This window comes from Narcine bancroftii, chromosome 3 (genome assembly GCF_036971445.1).
Source record: "Narcine bancroftii isolate sNarBan1 chromosome 3, sNarBan1.hap1, whole genome shotgun sequence".
In the NCBI taxonomy this organism is placed as follows: domain Eukaryota; kingdom Metazoa; phylum Chordata; class Chondrichthyes; order Torpediniformes; family Narcinidae; genus Narcine; species Narcine bancroftii.
The window spans coordinates 235,805,519-235,824,457 of record NC_091471.1 but is presented as its reverse complement, the minus strand read 5'-3'; positions in this window follow the sequence as shown (position 1 = coordinate 235,824,457).

Below are 18,939 nucleotides of genomic sequence, written 5' to 3'. Positions count from 1 at the left end.
GAGCCACCCTGTCCCTTGATCTATTCTCACCTGCCCACCAATCCATTTCCAGTTACCACCATTTGTCCGTTGTCCTGCCCTCCTCCCTGGCCATTTCTTCCCTTTTCCCTGCCTTTTAATTCAAGTGTCTGCCTGATTTTTATTAACACCTTCAAGAAGAGCTCGGGTCCAAATTGTCAGTGATATATCATTACCTCCTATGGACACTGTGGGACCTCCTGAGTTTCTCCAGCATTTCCGTGTATTAACTCTAACGATATCACCTTTGAAAGCCTTTCACATAGCAAGCACATCATTGCCAGACAATACCCAGGCCCAGATCCCTCCAAATTGGACTTTCTCCAATTTACAATCAAACCTCAAGCACCAGATATATCCTTGCCCACAATTATATTGAAATGAAAGACATTGTTGGATACAGGGACCGACATGGTGAGCGGTGGGGAGTGTTGCAGAACAGAGAGACCTTGGGGTACGGGGACCGACACGGTGAACGGTGGGATGTGTTGCAGAACAGAGAGACCTCGGGGTACGGGGACCGACACGGTGAACAGTGGGGAGTGTTGTAGAACAGTGACCTCGGGGTACGGGGACCAACATGGTGAACGGTGGGGAGTGTTGCAGAACAGAGAGACCTCGGGGTACGGGGACCGACACTGTGAACGGTGGGATGTGTTGCAGAACAGAGAGACCTCGGGGTACGGGGACCGACACGGTGAACGGTGGGATGTGTTGCAGAACAGAGAGACCTCGGGGTACGGGGACCGACACGGTGAACAGTGGGGAGTGTTGTAGAACAGTGACCTCGGGGTACGGAGACCGACATGGTGAACGGTGGGGAGTGTTGCAGAACAGAGAGACCTCGGGGTACGGGGACCGACACTGTGAACGGTGGGATGTGTTGCAGAACAGAGAGACCTCGGGGTACGGGGACCGACATGGTGAACGGTGGGGAGTGTTGTAGAACAGTGACCTCGGGGTATGGGGATCGACAAGGTGAATGGTTCGCTCCAGGGAATAAAGTCCCAACTTGTTTAATCTTGCCCTATAACAGTTCCTGAAGTCCAGGCAACGTCCTCATAATTCTTCTCTGCACTCTTTCCATCTCATTGATATCCTTCCTGTAGTTTGGTGACCAGATCTGCACACAATATTCCAAATATGGCCTAACAATGACTTATACAACTTCATGATAATATTCCAACTCCTGTACCCAATACTTTGATTTATGAAGGTCAATGTGCCAAACACTCTCTTTACAACCCTGTCTACCTGTGATGCCACTTTCAGGGAATTGTGTATCTGTATTCCCAGATCCCTCTATTCTAGTGCACTCCTCAGTGCTCAGACTGTCTATGTCCTTTCTTGGATTGTCCTTCCAAAATGCATCACTTCACACTTGTCTGCATTAAACCCCATCGGCCATTTTTCAGCCCATTTTTCCAGCTGGTCCAGATCCCTCTGCAAGCTTTGAAAGCCTTCTCATTATCCACAACACCTCCAATCTTTGTGTTATCTGCCAACTCTTTGACCCAATTTACCATGTTATTGCCTGTATATCTCCCAAAGTGCAACACCTCACCCTTGCCCAGATATTTAAAAAGTCCTTTGCCACAAATGAGGTGCCAGATGATTGGAGGGTAGCTCACGTTGTTCCGTGGTATAAAAAAGGCTCCAATAGTAACTCTGGAAATTATGGGCCAGTGAGCCCAATGTCAGTCGTAGGTAAATTATTGGAAGGTGTCCTAAGAGATCAGATGTACAAGTGTTTGGATAGCCAGGGACTGACTAGGGATAGTCAACATGCCTTTGTGTGTGGTAGGTCGTTTTTAAACAATCTTATGAAGTTAAATTTTAAATTTAGACATACAGCATGGCAATAGGCCCTTTTGGTCCATGAGCCTGTGATGCCAAATTACATCCAATTGACCTGCAACCCCCAGTATGTTTTGGAGGGTGGGAGGAAACCAGAGCTCCCAGGGAAAACTCATGCAGACACAGGGAGAACGTACAAACTCCTTACACCCAGCGTGGGATTCGAACTCCTGTCCCAATCGCAGACACTGTAACAGCGTGGCTAATGACGCCGCCCAAGGAGGTTACCAGGAAATGTGATGAAGGAAAGGCTGTGGATATTGTCTACATTGTTTTTAGTAAGGCCTTTGACAAGGTCCCGCATGGGCAGCTCATCAGGAAGGTTCAGACGCTTGGTATTCATGGTGAACTAGTGAACTGGATTCGACAATGGCTGGATTCGACAATGGCTGAACGGGAGAAGCCAGAGAGTAGTGGTGGACGATTCCTTCTCAGACTGGAGGCCTATGACCAATGATGTGCCTCAGGAATCGGTGCTGAGACCATTGTTGTTTGTTGTCTATATCGATGATCTGGATGACATGATGGTAAATTGGATCAGGAAACTTGCAGATGACACTAAGATTGGAGGCTTTGTGAACAACAAGGAAGGTTTTCAAAGCTTGCAGAGGGATTTGGACCAGCTGGAATAATGACAGATGGAATTTAATGCAGACAAGTGTGAGGTGTTGCATTTTGGAAGGACAAATCAAGAAAGGACATACACTGTAAATGGTTGGGCACTGAGGTGTGCGATAGATCAGAGGGATTGGGAGTACAGATACATAATTCCCTGAAAGTGGCGTCACAGGTGGACAGGGTTGTAAAGAGAGATTTTGGCACATTGGTCTTCATCGATCAAAGTATTCAGTACAGGAGTTGGGATATTATGGTGAAGTTGTACAAGACATTGGTGAGGCCACATATGGAGTATTGTGTGCAGTTCTAACTATAGGAAAGATATCAATGAAATAGAAAGAGTGCAGAGGACACTTACTAAATGTTGCCTGGACTTCAGGAACTGAGATACAGGGAAAGGTTAATTGCAGTGGGATATACTGAACTTTTAATTGCCATCCCACTCCCCAATCAGCTCCTTTAATTGCTGCATTACCTAAGAGGTAAATGGAGGCTCTTCCAAACAGAGAGCCCTCTTAAACACTGAAGCCACGACTCTTTTAATTTGCAGGAATAAAAGGCATCAGTGATCCCTTTAATCCAGCTGTCTGTGGTGGATCGCAATGGGATTGTAATGTCTGAGGTTTACAGTGGGATTGTTAATATCGGAGGTTTGCAGTGGGATTGTTATTATCTGAGGTTTGCAGTGGGATTGTAATGTCTGAGGTTTGCAGTGGGATTGGTAAAGTCTGAGGTTTGCAGTGGGATTGGTAATGACAGGTTTGCACTGGGATTGGTAATGACTGAGGTTTGCAGTGGGATTGGTAATGACTGAGGTTTGCAGTGGGATTGGTAATGTCTGAGGTTTGCAGTGGGATTGGTAATGTCTGAGGTTTGCAGTGGGATTGGTAATGTCTGAGGTTTGCAGTGGGATTGGTAATGTCTGAGGTTTGCAGTGGGATTGGTAATGTCTGAGGTTTGCAGTGGGATTGGTAATGACTGAGGTTTGCAGTGGGATTGGTAATGACTGAGGTTTGCAATGGGATTGGTAATGTCTGAGGTTTGCAGTGGGATTGGTAATGTCTGAGGTTTGAAGTGGGATTGGTAATGTCTGAGGTTTGCAGTGGGATTGGTAATGACAGGTTTGCACTGGGATTGGTAATGACTGAGGTTTGCAATGGGATTGGTAATGACTGAGGTTTGCAATGGGATTGGTAATGTCTGAGGTTTGCAGTGGGATTGGTAATGTCTGAGGTTTGCAGTGGGATTGGTAATGTCTGAGGTTTGCAGTGGGATTGGTAATGTCTGAGGTTTGCAGTGGGATTGGTAATGTCTGAGGTTTGCAGTGGGATTGGTAATGACAGGTTGCAATGGGATTGGTAATGACAGGTTTGCAATGGGATTGGTAATGACAGGTTTGCAATGGGATTGGTAATGACTGAGGTTTGCAATGGGATTGGTAATGACTGAGGTTTGCATTGGGATTGGTAATGTCTGAGGTTTGCAGTGGGATTGGTAATGTCTGAGGTTTGCAGTGGGATTGGTAATGTCTGAGGTTTGCAGTGGGATTGGTAATGTCTGAGGTTTGCAGTGGGATTGGTAATGACAGGTTTGCAATGGGATTGGTAATGACAGGTTTGCAATGGGATTGGTAATGACAGGTTTGCAATGGGATTGGTAATGACAGGTTTGCAATGGGATTGGTAATGACAGGTTTGCAATGGGATTGGTAATGACTGAGGTTTGCAATGGGATTGGTAATGACTGAGGTTTGCATTGGGGTTATAATGGCTGGGGGGGAGTGGGGTTGCAATGAATGGGGGGAAGTGGGGTTTCAATGACTGGGGGCTTGTCATGGGATTGCAATGGGGAAGGTTTGCGGAGCTGGGACAAAGACCCACCACCCCTCTCACCCCCACGCCCCCCGCCCACCCCCGGGGGCCCGCTGGCGGCGGCCGGCTGCACTCACACCCGCGGGGGCCGCTCGCCGCTCCCCGTCTCCATTTCCAGCTGATGCATCCGTGGCCTCTCCCTGCAACGCGCCCTGTGCACGGTCCTGTTCCCCGGCAGCAGACGGACGCTCTGCAAGCCCCGACCGGGGACGAGGCGTCGGGCCGCGGCCCGCAGCCCCTGGAATTCCTGGCAGGTTCCGCCGGCGCCGCGCACGTCCGTCTCTTCCCAGGGTGCTCGCTGGCAGCGCCGCGCAGGCGCCCTACCGCATACCTCGGCCGGTCTGGGGACCTTCTCGCGCCCGGGGCATGCCGGGACGGACCACCCGCCATTCACTCCCTGCTTTCCCTGCATCTCAGTCTCTTCCTCTCTATCCCTGTCTCTCCCGCTCCCTCTCGCTGTCTCTCTCCCTGTTGCTCTGTCTCCCCTTGTGTCTCTGTATCAGTTTCTCTGACTCTGTCTGTCTCTCACTTTTCTCACATTCTCTCTGTCTTTTCCCCCTCTGTATTTATCTCTCTCCCTCTGACTCTGTCTGTCTGGCGCACACACTCTCTATCTGTCTCTCCCTCTCCCTGTCTCTTTCCCGGTCTGTGTGTGCCTCTCCCTCTCTCCTTATTAATCAAAATATTCCCTTTACTCTGCATAATGCTATTTCAGACACTAATGGTCGTTTCAATTTGGAGAAATTACGTGTCAAAATAGTGCTTTTTGCTAGCGTTTATGCTCCCAATGTAGATGATGTGGGGTCTTTTGAACATCTTTGCTAGATTTAAGTTTATATTTGCTTGTTTTAGGCGGGGATTGTAACTGCTGGTTATTTTAGATCGGTTATCCACAAACCCTAATCGGCCTCATTAATTGATATCAGATTATAGCATTTTGGATGGCCAGCTTTCTTTCACCCCCACTAAGGGAGAGTGTTCTTTTTTCTCACATGTTCATCATACTTTTTCACATTGATAATCAATTAATCCCACTAGCGCATCCTTGTATTGTGATTTCTGAACATGCCCCTGTTACATTATCAATGACTCGTCCTGATCTTCCCCGAGTAAAAAGACATTGGGGTTTCAATTCAGACAATGATGTTGTTAGATGTATGGAAGAACAGATAACTTCTTTTGATACTAATGTTTCACCAGGGGTTTCCTGTTTAGTTGCATGGGATTCCTTGAAAGATTTTAATCAGGGGACAAATTATTTATTTTACTGTTAATTAAAAAAAGGAAGAGCAATAATTAACTCAATCAAATAAATAAGATCAACAGCTCAAACTAAAAATACGGAATTATATATAACAAAAATATTGAACTTAAAACTAAATTTGATCTTCTCTCAGCATGTCCAGTTGGATGTCAACTTTTGAAGGTTAAGAGTCAGTTTTACATTCATGGTGATAAATCTAGTAAGTTCTTAGCTAACCAATTGCGAGGATTTAGAGCTAAATGACATATTACAAAGATTTGTAAAGATAATGGCAACATAACATCTGATCATTCTGAGATAAATGATACAGTTAGAAAAGTTTACTCTCAACTTTATTCTTCTGAGTGTATAAATGACAATAGTTTGATGGAGTTTTTTTAGAATGGTTAAATATTCCTGTGATCCCTTCGGATAGTCTACCTAGATGAGCTGATCTTGCAGAAGGAAATAATGGCTGATCATTTCTTTATTACAGCCTGCGAAGCCCCCGAGACCCGACCAGTGTCCAGTGGAATTTTAAAAATCATTCTCAGTTGCTTTCATCTAACTTAGGTTTGGTGTTAGCAGATTTGTTTAAACAGGGTAGACTTCCAAAATCATTCATGGGCGTCTCTATTACATCTAGTCCAAAATCACAGCGGAGGGTGGAGACCTTGTGGAGATTATAGATGGTTTAATGACACCACTATACCAGATCGCTACCCTGTTCCCCATATTCAAGATTTTTCTGTGAATCTGCATGGGGCGAAAATCTTTTCAAAAGTGGACTTGGTGCATGGACATCACCAGGTGCCGGTGAAACTAGACGATGACTCAAAATTGGCAATAATTACCCCTTTTGGATTGTTTGAATTTTTACATATGCCTTTTGGGTTGAAAAACGCAACTCAGACCTTTCAGCGAGTTATGGATGCAGTAGGATGTGGCATGGCCAATGGCTTCATTTATCTAGACAACATGTTAGTCACCAGCAAAACTAAAGAAGAATATGTGGAACATCTGTGTACACACTTTAGATGTCTGCAAGAATTTGGACTGACTATCAATCCAGATATATGTGTTTTCACACAACAGTCCATGGAATTCCTGGGGCCTACAATCACCAACAAGAGGGTGGTTCTGCTGCCTTCAATCACTGACAAGAGGGTGGTTCTGCTGCCTTCCAAGATTGGCGCCATTACTGAATATTCCAGACCAACCACTGTCAAAGGTCTGGAAGAGTTCTTGGCCATGGTTAATTTTTATCGCAGATTCCTTCCACCAGCAGCTCACATTAAGAAACCTCTGTTCAATCTGCGGTCTGGAAATGCCAAATCTATTCAGAGAACAGATGAAAGTTGAAATGCTTTCACAAAGACAAAGGAACTATTAACTCCAGCAACCATACTCAGTTATCCAGTCCTAACGCAGTCACTGCCCTTTCAACAGATGTGCCTAATGTGGCCATAGGGGGCACTCTGGAACAGTATGTCGATGGACAATGGAAGCCATTGGCCTTCTTCAGCCACCACCGCCGTGAGGCCAAGAAAATATACAGCACCTTTGATAAAGGGCTTCTAGCCATATATTTGTCTATCTGTCACTCATGTTACTTTTTGGAAGGCAGACACTTCACCATGTTCACAGACCATAAACCCTTGATCTTCGCGTTTTGGAAGGTGTCAGAGCCCTGGTCAGCTCGACAACAGCACAGTTCGTTTATTTTTGGAATGCTCTTGCAGAATAATGCACATTTCTGGAAAAGACAATGTAGTAGTTGATACACTTTCCCGCTCAGTTATGCTCGAGGTATCAGTTATGGACCACGGTATTGACTTTGCAGCTCTTGCTGCAGCCCAAGCACGAGACGGTGAGATGGAGTAGTATTGCACCTTGATAACCAACCTTCAAAGGAAGGATGTGCGAATCGATGGCGAAGGCAGGTTGGTCTTTTGCAACATGTCATAGAACATCCACAGCCAGTGGTTCCAGCCTCGTGGAGACATTGCACTTTTGAATCTGAACATGGTCTTTCTCGTCCATCTATCAGATTGGCCGTTCTTCTGATTTCAGATAGATTTGTTTGGCATGGTCTGAAGATAGACATCACACAAATGGCCAGATCTTGTGTAGCTTGTAAAAAATGCATTGGCATACGAAAGCAACAACCCTTCCCACTGGTAACTCGCCGTTTTGACCATCTCCACATGGACATTGTGGTACCAATTCCAGTTTCACGAGGCTGCTGCTATCTCTGCACAGTAATCGATGGGTTCACGAGATGGCCTGAGGCAGTCCCCATACCAGATGCTTCCACAGATTCTTGTGCACGAGCATTCCTCAATTCCTGGGTGGCTCACATCAGCCTACCGGCGCACACCACTTCTGCCAGAGGACCTCATTATACATCTTCGTTATGAATGGCCTTAGCTGGGCTGCTCGGCTCCAGGCTTCATCATACAAGTGCCTATCACCTGCAGTCCAACGGAATGGATGAACAATTCCATCGTCACCTTAAATCAGTCTTAATGGCCCGTTTGGACGGTCCCAACTGGGCAGACGAATGACCGTGCATGTGGCTCAGCATTAGAACAACTCCAAAAGAGGATTTTGTTGGTGGTGCTTGTGTGCGGCCTTTGGTGGTGTCAAGGGAATTTGTTCCACATGCTGAGCAGACTAAGGGATACCGTAGGCAAATTATCCCCTGTACCACCATTACCACATAGCAGACATGTTTCTTTTGTACCACACGAACTAAAGGACTGTGAATACATGTTCTTGCATGGAGGAATACGTGGACAGCCCTTGCAGGTGCCATATGAGGCAGATCACCCAGCTTCTTGGACTTTGCTGGGGAGCCTGTGCCATTTAAAATCGACAGGCTCAAATCAGCTCCGTTGACAAAACTGCCTCTGTTCAACAGCCTGATCTCCCAAAAACTACCAAGTAGCAGTGCCGGTTCTGGAACAGGGGCTGTGGAGCTGGGCTACAGGGAGACAAAAACTCCCAGAAGTCTAGCAAACCAGCACAGGACGTCATGACGTGACACGCGTGGTTCGGTGTTTTAAAAGAATATGTGCGTGACTCGAGTAAACGAGTGGTTAGTTACCAGGAACAGTGTGGGTCGTAATTTCAGGTTCGTCAGCCACCAACGGAGACACCCTAACCCTAAACCCGATACCTGTACCCTGACCATGATAACCCCTGATCACGATACCACCCTCCTTAACCCCGATACCAGTCCCCTAACCCTTATAACCCCGATTCACAATACCACCCCCCTTTATCCCAATAACAGTCCACTAACACAGATAACCCCTAAGCACGATACCACCCCCTGAACCCTATTACCAGACCCCTAACTCTGGTAATTCCTAATCACGGTACCATCCCCCTTAACCACAATAACATTCTCCATAACCCTGACAGCCCCAAACCCTGTTACCCTCTTAACCCCAACACCGCCCCCTGACCCTGACCTCACCCTCCTGACCCCACACCACACCACCCCTCTAACTTTGAAACCACCCTCTGATCCCGACACCACCCCCCTAATCTTAACACCATCCCCCTGACCCTGACCCCGGCCCTGACCCTGACTCCACCCCTGACCCCGACACCACCCCAGAACCCGCTCCCGGACCTCGCCGCCTGACCCTGACACCACCCCCCTGACGCCGACACTGATCCCGACACCATCCCCCTGATCCTCACACCACCCCCCTGACCCTGACACCACCCCCTGACCCCATCACCATTCCCCTAATCTTAACACCGTCCCCCTGACCCCGACACCACCCCCTGACCCCGACACCATCCCCTGACCCTGACACCACCCCATGACCCCGACACCATTCTTCTCATTTAATTTTATTTAGACACATAGGGTGTGCAGTGAGCCCATACCTGTGTCCTGCCCCTCCTGTGCTCTGAGGAAGCTTGGGGAAACTGTCAGTGTCCCTGGTGACTACGTATTCAGGATGTGAGTCCAGCTGCAGCTCCAGATCTGGGATGTGGAGAATGTGGTCGACAGCACCTTTCATGAGTTGGACCCACTGCTGTTTCAGAGGGTGGTGAGCAACAGGAACAGGAAGGTAGAGTAGGAATCTCCTGCAGTCGTCACCGTCCCAATCAGAGATACCACTATGGATATTGTTGGGGGAAATGGCCCACCAGGAGAAGGCAGCAGTAGCCGGGACCTTTGTACCATGAGTGGCTCTGCTGTGTGAGAGGGAGGGTAAAGAGCAGTAGGGCAATAGTCACAGGGGAATAGACAGGTGCTTCTGTGGCCACCAATGGTGCTCCCGGATGGTGTGTTGCCTCATGGGTGCAAGGGTTAAGAATGTCTCGGAGCGGCTGCAGGAACATTTTGCAAGGGGAGGATGAGCAGCTGTCGTGGTCCATATTGGTACCATCGATATAGGAAAAAAACAGGATGAGGTCCTACAAGATGAATTTAGGGAGCTTGGAAATAAATTAAGGAGTAGGACCTCAAAGGTAATAGAGACATAGCTTCAGGGGGACCATGACTGGGAGCTCAACATTCAGGGTTTATTCGACATTCAGGAGGGATAGACAGAATGGAAAAGGAGGTGGAGAAGCGCTGTTGGTGAGGGAAGAGGTAAATGTGATAGAAAGGAAGGACTTTAGCTTGGAGGATGTAGAATTGATGTGGGTAGAGCTGTGAAACACTAAGGGGCAGAATACGCTAGTGGGAGTTGTGTACAGGCAACCTAACAATAGCAGTGAGGTTAGGGATGGCATTAAACAGGAAACTGGAAATGTGTGGACAAAGGGACAGCAGTTAGAATGGGAGACTTTAATCTACATGTGGATTGGGTGAACCAAATTGAGGAAGAGGATTACTTTAAATGCATGTAGGGTTGTTTTCTAAACCAGCATGTCGAGGAACCAACTGGGTACTGAGTAATGGAAGTGAGGAACCCCTTGGGCAAGAGTGTGCCATAATATGGTGGAATTCTTCATTAGAATTGAATGTGACAGAGTTGATTCAGATATAAAGGACCTGAACTTGAAGAGGGGTAACTTTGATGGTATGAGACGTGAATTGGCAAAAATAGATCGGCCAATGGTACATAAAGGACTAATGGTAGAAATACAATGGCAATTGTTTAAGGATAAATTGGAGCAAATACAACAAATGTACATCCCAGTTTGGAATAAGGATAAATCAAGGAGGATAGCATGTCCATGGCTAACAAGGGAAATCAGAGAGAGTATCAAATCCAAAGAAGCAGCATATAAATTAGCCAAAAAAATATTCCTGATAATTGGGAGAAATTCAGAGTTCTGCAGAAGAGGACAAAAGGATTAATTAGGAAAGGTATAAGGGATTATGAGAAGAAGCTGGCAGGGAACATAAAAATATGACTGTAAAAGGTTTTATAGAAAGAGAAAGATTAGTTAAGACAAATGTGGGTCCATTAGGGTCAGAAACAGATGAATTAATCATGGGGAAAAGGACATGGCAAACCAACTGAATAACTACTTTAGTTCTGTCTTCACTAAGGAAGACATAACTAATCTTCAGGAAATAGTAGGGGACTGAGGATCTAATGTGAGGGAGGGTATAAAGGAAATAATTGTGAGTCCAGAGGTTGTATTAGTTAAATTGCAGGGATTAAAGGCGGATAAATCCCCAGGGCTGGATGGTCTACAATGAGGAGTGCTGAAGGAAGTAGCCCAGGAACTAGTGGATGCATTAGTGATAATTTTTCAAACCTCCTTAGATAGTGGGTTAGTTCCTGAGGATTGGAGGGTGGCCAAGGTAACCCCACTCTTTAAGAAGGGGGGGAGAGAGAAAATGGGAAACAATAGACCAGTTAGCCTGACATCGATAGTGGGGAAATGCTAGAGTCAGTTATTAAAGATGCGATTGCAGCATGTTTGGAAAGTGTAGATATCATCGGACAGAGTCAGTGTGGCTTTATGAAGGGAAAATCATGTCTGACGAATTGTGTAGAATTTTTTGAGGATGTAACTAGTAGAGTGGATAAGGGAGAGCCAGAGGTTGTGGGATATCTGGACTTTCAGAAGGCTTTTGATAAGGTCCTGCACAGGAGATGAGTGTTCAAACTTAAAGCACATGGTACAGGAGGTATGGGATTGAGGTGGATAGACAATTGGTTGACAGACAGGAAGCAAAGAGTAGGAATAAACGGGTTCTTTTTGGAATGACAGGCAGTGACTAGTGGGGACCGCAGAGCTCTGTGCTGGGACCACAGTTATTTACAATCTATCTCAACGAGGAAATAGAAAGCAACTTTTCCAAGTTTGCAGATGACACCAAGTTGGGTGGTAGGCTTAGCTGTGTAGAAGATTTCAAGGAGGGTGCAGGGTGACTTGGACATGTTAAGTGAGTGGGCCAAGATTGTGTCAGATGTAATATAATGTGGATAAATGTGAGGTTACCCACTTAGGAGGCAAGAACAGGAGAGATTATTACCTAAATGGTGTTCGACTAGGAAAAGGGGAGTGCAGCGAGACCTAGGTGTCACTGTACACCAGTCATTGAAAGTGGGCAGGAGGTGGACAAGTGATGGAGTAGTGGCTGGTTAGAGGAAACCAGCCCTCCACAGAGAAAGTTGGAAAAACAAAGCTGAGAAGGAAAACCTAAAATGTTGCGAAGTAAACAGTTTAAGAACCTGAGGAGGTTCCAAAGAATGAAAAGTGGACAATGACAAGCAAAGAAGAAGCAAACAAATTGTTGGGAAATAAACAGTAAGGCCTTACCGGAGCAGGGAGCTCTCCCAAAGAGGATGGCCTAAGCAGTGGAGCCAGTGAGTGGGCAGCTCGGTGGTGACGTCCCTTGGGGTGGTCTGGAGTGCTGGCTTGCGGAGCCTGACAAAATAATGCCAGCAGGAGGAGTCGCGCATGCACGGTACGCATACTCGAGAGGATGTCGGTGGGAGTGGACTCAGTAATGGGAGAAGCCGTGGAGGAGATAGTGATAGGAGCAGGATCAACACAGAGCCAAGAAAGGGAGCAAGAGAAAGAAGATCAAGAGGAAGATGAAGACAAACCAAAAAAAAATACCAGGTAGAAATCAGTCACAGATTGAAGATAAGGAAAAATAAAGATTCTAATGGAAACAATGGTGGCTGAGTTCAGTACTATTAAAAAAACCATGCAATAGACAGATGTAATAATGCAAAGACATGAGAAAGCAAAGTGATGACATGGAAGACAGAGGGATAGGCGTGGAAATGGAGGTGAATGAGTTTGGAGAAAAATTGGAAGATAGAAATGAGATTAAGAAGGCACAAGACTTATTGGCTCCAAAAATGAGCATTTTAGAGAATTTCAGCAGATGTAATAAAAAAAATAGTGGGCATGAAAGATGGTGAAGAAGGGGCAGATATAAAAGGATTTATAAAAAGATGGATCCCACAGATCTTGGGAGTAGAAGAGCTCCAAGAAGAAATAGAAATTGAAAGAGCCCACAGAGCGTTGGGGCCAAAGTTGCAGCCACAGCAGAATCTGCGAACCATAATCTAATAAAACTACTACCATATACAATGAGGGAGAAAATATTGGAACTGGTTATTAAAAGAGTGAAAAAAAACAGGGAACCATTGGAGTACAATGGGGAAAAATATTTTTTATCCAGATATTAGCTTCGAACCTTTAAAGAAATGAAAGGAGTTTAATTTAGCAAAAACTGTACTATGGAAAGAAGGTTATTACGTTGTGTTGCAGCACCCAGCAGGGTTGAAAGTGTTCATTCCTGGTGGGGAAAATAGACTGTTTCCAGATTCAGAAGAAGCTCGTCACTTTGTGGACCGATCACCTAGAAGAGGAGTAAAGGAAATATAAGAAGGACTGTTGAGATCATGTCTATAAATAAGTTGGAATGTTAATAGTTTGAGTACAGACATTTAAGATTTAAAAAAAGACTGTTATATTTTTAAGAACAATATATAGTGTTTTCTTGGGGGGGGGCGGTGGCTGGGAAAGGGGAGGATCTACCCACTGTGAAATCTGTTGACATTTGTGGTAAATACTGCAGCCCAGGTAGAAAAGGGAGTTGTTGCCTGTGAGGTGGCAAAGAGCAACTCAGTAAAGGGGGAATTAATGTTCCCTTATGGTTTTTGTTATTTTCCTACTAATTGTGTCATTGTGTAAGAACAATCTAAAGAGGGATTTTGGAAGAAGGGACATGGAGAGGCTGAAGAGATGGGAGAAAGGTGAAAATGGATGGGTAAGATGAGTACATTGAACTATATGACTATTAATATTAATGGAATTCACAATCAAATTAAGAGAAAAAAGCTACTGACACTACAAAAAAGGAGAGAATAGACATAGCATTTATACAAGAAACACACTTAACTGAGTAAGAACACTGCAAACTGAAGAGAGACTGGGCAGATCATGTAGTGGCATCATTGTGCAATTCAAAAGCCTGGGGAGTTGCTATATTAGTTAATAAGAATCTGCCAATTAAGATAAACTGAAGTAATAACAGACCCAGCAGGTAGATATGTAATTATGATGTGCCAGATTTAGTCAGAATCTTGGAACTTGTTGAACATTTATGCACCTAATGAAGATGACTGGGAATTTAAGCAGGACATTTTTTTAAAGATAGCAGACACTCAGGGACACATTTTACTAAAGGGAGTCTTTAATTTTAACCCTGACCCATCAATAGATAAAACTGGGAAGACAACTATAAAAAAAAAGCAGCTAAATTTGCATTACATTCAATGCATGATATGAAGATAATTGATATATGGAGAAAACAGCACCCAAAAGAAAGAGATTATTCATATTATTCAAACAGACACAGAACCTATTCTAGGATTGATATGTTCTTGTTGTCTGCTCAGATTCAGGGGAGAGTTCGAAAGACCAAATATAAGGCAAGACTTTTATCTGACCACTCACCCTCGATATTGACAATTGCTTTAGAGGATATTCCACTGAAAACATATAGATGGAAGCTAAGCCTCATATTGTTAAAAAGGCAAGACTTTCGGGAATATATTGAACAACGAATCAAAATATATTTCGAGACAAATACAAATTCTGTAACAGACAAATTTATATAACGGACGCAATGAAGGCCTTTATTGGGGGATAAATAATTAGTTATACAACCAAGATTAAAAAAGAATATAATCAGGAAAAGAGACAGTAACTATAGATAAAGATTTAATGAGAAGGGAAGATATAGAGAAAAAGAGAATTGGCAGAGAAAAAATTAAAATATGAAACACTGAAAACATACAAAGTGGAGAAAAACATGAAAACAAAGCAAAGATATTATGAATTAGGAGAGAAAACCCACAAAATATTGGCTTGGCAACTAAAAACAGAAGAAGCAACAAGAACTATCATAGCAACAAGGAAGGAGGATGAACAGATCTCATAAACCCATTAGAGATTAATGGAAATTTTTAAAAAATCTATACGGAATTGTATCAAACCAAAAACCCAAAGAAGAATGACAAAATAGATGTGTTTTTCTCAAACATTGAATTGCCTCAATTATAATCGGAAGATCAAAATAAATTACTAAAACCCCTGACAATCACAGAAATACAGGATACATTAATGACATTACCGAATAACAAAACATCAGGCAAAGATGGATTCCCCACAGAGTTTTATAAGGTATTCAATAATCTATTAATTCCACTCCTTTTAGAGGTAGTGAAACAGGTGGAAGAGACCCAGAATTTGTCTGACTCATGTAAAACAGCAATAATTACAGTAATTCCAAAAATGGGAAAAGACATGCTGTCACTGGCATCATATAGACCAATATCTTTACCAAATACAGATTATAACTTAATCGCAAAATTAGTAGTGAATAGATTGACAAAAATTAGTGAAGCTAGAGCTGACAGGATTTGGTAAAAATAGAAGAGCAGCAGATAATGTCTGTAAATTTATTAATTAAATCCATACGGCACAAATAAATAAAACACCATCTGTGGCAGTAGCTCTTGATTCAGAGAAAGCCTTTGATAGGGTGGAATAGAATTATCTGTTTAAAGTTCTACAGAAATTCAAATTACTGGGGGGGGGGGGTGGCAAGATGGTGCAGGGTGAAGACGTGGGAACTCATCTCTCCTCAACTGGAAAGTTTAAAACCCGATTTAAAAACTTGATAAATACTTTTTTTTTTACATTTTTTATTTTTCACACCATAAACCACATTAACCATGATACATACTTTTTCCTTTTCAAATATATACAGTGCCATTTTCTCCCCCCCTCCCTCCTCCCATCCCACCCTCCCTACCTCCCCCACCCCCGTCCATTTAAAGTACAAAATCTAGGATACATTAAACCAGTCAAACAATGTTGTCATTCAATAAAAATAAACAAGAAATTCCACTGAGTCAATTCTTTTCATTTCCTTCTCCTTTCGTTAATTTAGGTAGTGAATGTCCCCGGTAGGTTTTCTCTATTGTGTTTCATGTAAGGCTCCCATATTTGTTCAAATATTTCAATATTATTTCTTAAACTATATGTTATTTTTTCTAATGGAATACATTTATTCATTTCTATATACCATTGTTGTATTTTCAAATTATCTTCCGATTTCCAGGTTGACATAATACATTTTTTTGCTACAGCTAGAGTTATCTTAACAAATCTTTTTTGTGCATCATCCAAATCAATTCCAAATTCTTTGTTTTTTATGTTACTTAGGAGGAAGATCTCTGGATTCTTTGGTATATTGTTTTCTGTAATTTTATTTAATATTTGGTTTAGATCTTCCCAAAATGTTTCTACTTTTTCACATGTCCAGATTGCATGAATTGTTGTTCCCATTTCTTTTTTACATCGAAAACATCTATCCGATACTGTTGGGTCCCATTTATTTAACTTTTGAGGTGTAATGTATAGCCTGTGTATCCAGTTATATTGTATCATACGTAACCTCATATTTATTGTATTTCTCATCGTTCCAGAACATAACTTCTCCCATGTTTCCTTTTTTATCTTTATATTTAAATCTTGTTCCCATTTTTTGTTTAGTTTTACCATTTGTTTCCTCATTCTCCTTTTCTTGCAGTTTAATATACATATTTGTTATAAATCTTTTGATTATCATTGTATCTGTAATCACATATTCAAAGTTACTTCCCTCTGGTAAACTCAGACTGCTTCCTAATTTGTCCTTCAAGTAGGATCTCAATTGGTAATATGCCAGCACTGTATCTTGAGTTATATTGTATCTATCTTTCATTTGTTCAAAGGATAATAATCTATTTCCTGAAAAACAATTTTCTATTCTTTTGATCCCTTTTTTCTCCCATTCTCTGAAGGAAAGGTTATCTATTGTAAAAGGGAGTAACTTATTTTGTGTCAATATTAGTTTTGGTAATTGATAATTTGTTTTATTCCTTTCTACATGAATCTTCTTCCAAATATTGAGTAGATGATGTAATACTGGAGAACTTCGATGTTGTACCAATTTTTCATCCCATTTATATAATATGTGTTCAGGTTTTTTTTCCCCTATTTTATCTAATTCTAATCTAGTCCAGTCTGGCTTTTCTCTTGTTTGATAAAAATCTGAAAGGTATCTTAATTGTGCGGCTCTATAATAATTTTTAAAGTTTGGCAGTTGTAAGCCTCCTTGTTTATACCATTCTGTTAATTTATCTAGTGCTATCCTCGGTTTCCCCCCTTTCCATAAAAATTTCCTTATTATTTTTTTTTAACTCCTTGAAGAATTTCTCTGTCAAGTGTATTGGCAATGCCTGAAATAGGTATAATATCCTTGGAAAAATGTTCATTTTAATACAGTTTATCCTTCCTATTAGTGTTAGTGGTAAATCTTTCCAATGCTCTAAATCGTCCTGTAATTTTTTCATTAGTGGATAATAATTGAGTTTATATAGTTGGCCGAGATTTTTATTTATTTGTATACCTAGGTATCTTATTGCTTGCATTTGCCATCTGAATGGTGATTCCTTCTTAAATTTTGAGAAATCCGCATTATTCATAGGCATTGCTTCATTTTTATTTACGTTAATCTTGTAACCCGACACTTCTCCATATTCCTTCAATTTCTTATATAATTCTTTTATTGATAGTTCTGGTTCTATTAAGTATATTATAACATCATCTGCAAATAAACTGATTTTATATTCCTTGTCTTTTATTTTTATCCCTTTTATATTATTTTCTGTTCTTATCAATTCTGCTAGTGGTTCTATAGCTAACGTGAACAATAAGGGTGATAGTGGGCATCCCTGCCGTGTTGACCTGCTTAAGTTAAATTGCTTTGATATATATCCATTTACTGTCACTTTCGCCAATGGTCCCTTATATAGTGCTTTAATCCAATTAATATACTTCTCTGGTAAACTGAATTTTTGCAATACTTTGAATAAATAATTCCATTCTACTCTGTCAAAGGCCTTCTCTGCGTCTAAAGCAACTGCTACTGTTGGCGCTTTACTCCCTTCTACTGCATGAATTAAGTTAATAAATTTACAAATATTGTCTGTTGTGCGTCATCTTTTAATAAATCCAGTTTGGTCTAGATTTACTATTTTCGGTACATACTCTGCTAATCTGTTTGCTAATAGTTTAGCTATTATCTTATAATCTGTGTTAAGTAATGATATTGGTCTATATGACGCTGGTGTGAGTGGATCTTTCCCTTGCTTTAGTATTACTGTAATTATAACGCCTCAAACCGTGCATCTTGGCGCCTCACAGTTTGGCAGGCAGCAACCTCCTTTGAAGAAGACCGCAGAGCCCACCTCACTGACAAAAGGCAAAGGAGGAAAAACCCAACACCCAACCCCAACCAACCAATTTTCCCCTGCAACCGCTGCAAACGTGTCTGCCTGTCCCGCATCGGACTTGTCAGCCACAAACGAGCCTGCAGCTGACGTGGACTTTTTACCCCCTCCATAAATCTTCGTCCGCGAAGCCAAGCCAAAGAATTATTGCTGTTTTACATGAATCTGGTAAGCTTTGTGTTTTATCAATCTGGTTGATTACTTCCAGGAGGGGAGGAATTAATAAATCTTTAAATGTTTAATAGAATTCTATTGGGAATCCATCCTCTCCTGGTGTTTTATTATTTGGTAATTTTTTTATTATCTCTTGTATTTCTACTATTTCAAATGGTTCTGTTAATTTATTTTGTTCCTCTATTTGTAGTTTTGGTAGTTTAATTTTAGTTAGAAATTCATCTATTTTCCCTTCTTTCCCTTCGTTTTCAGTTTGGTATAATTGTTCATAGAATTCTCTAAAGTTTTCCTTGATCTCCCTTGGATTATAAGTGATTTGTTTGTCTTTTTTCCTTGATGCCAATACCATTTTCTTAGCTTG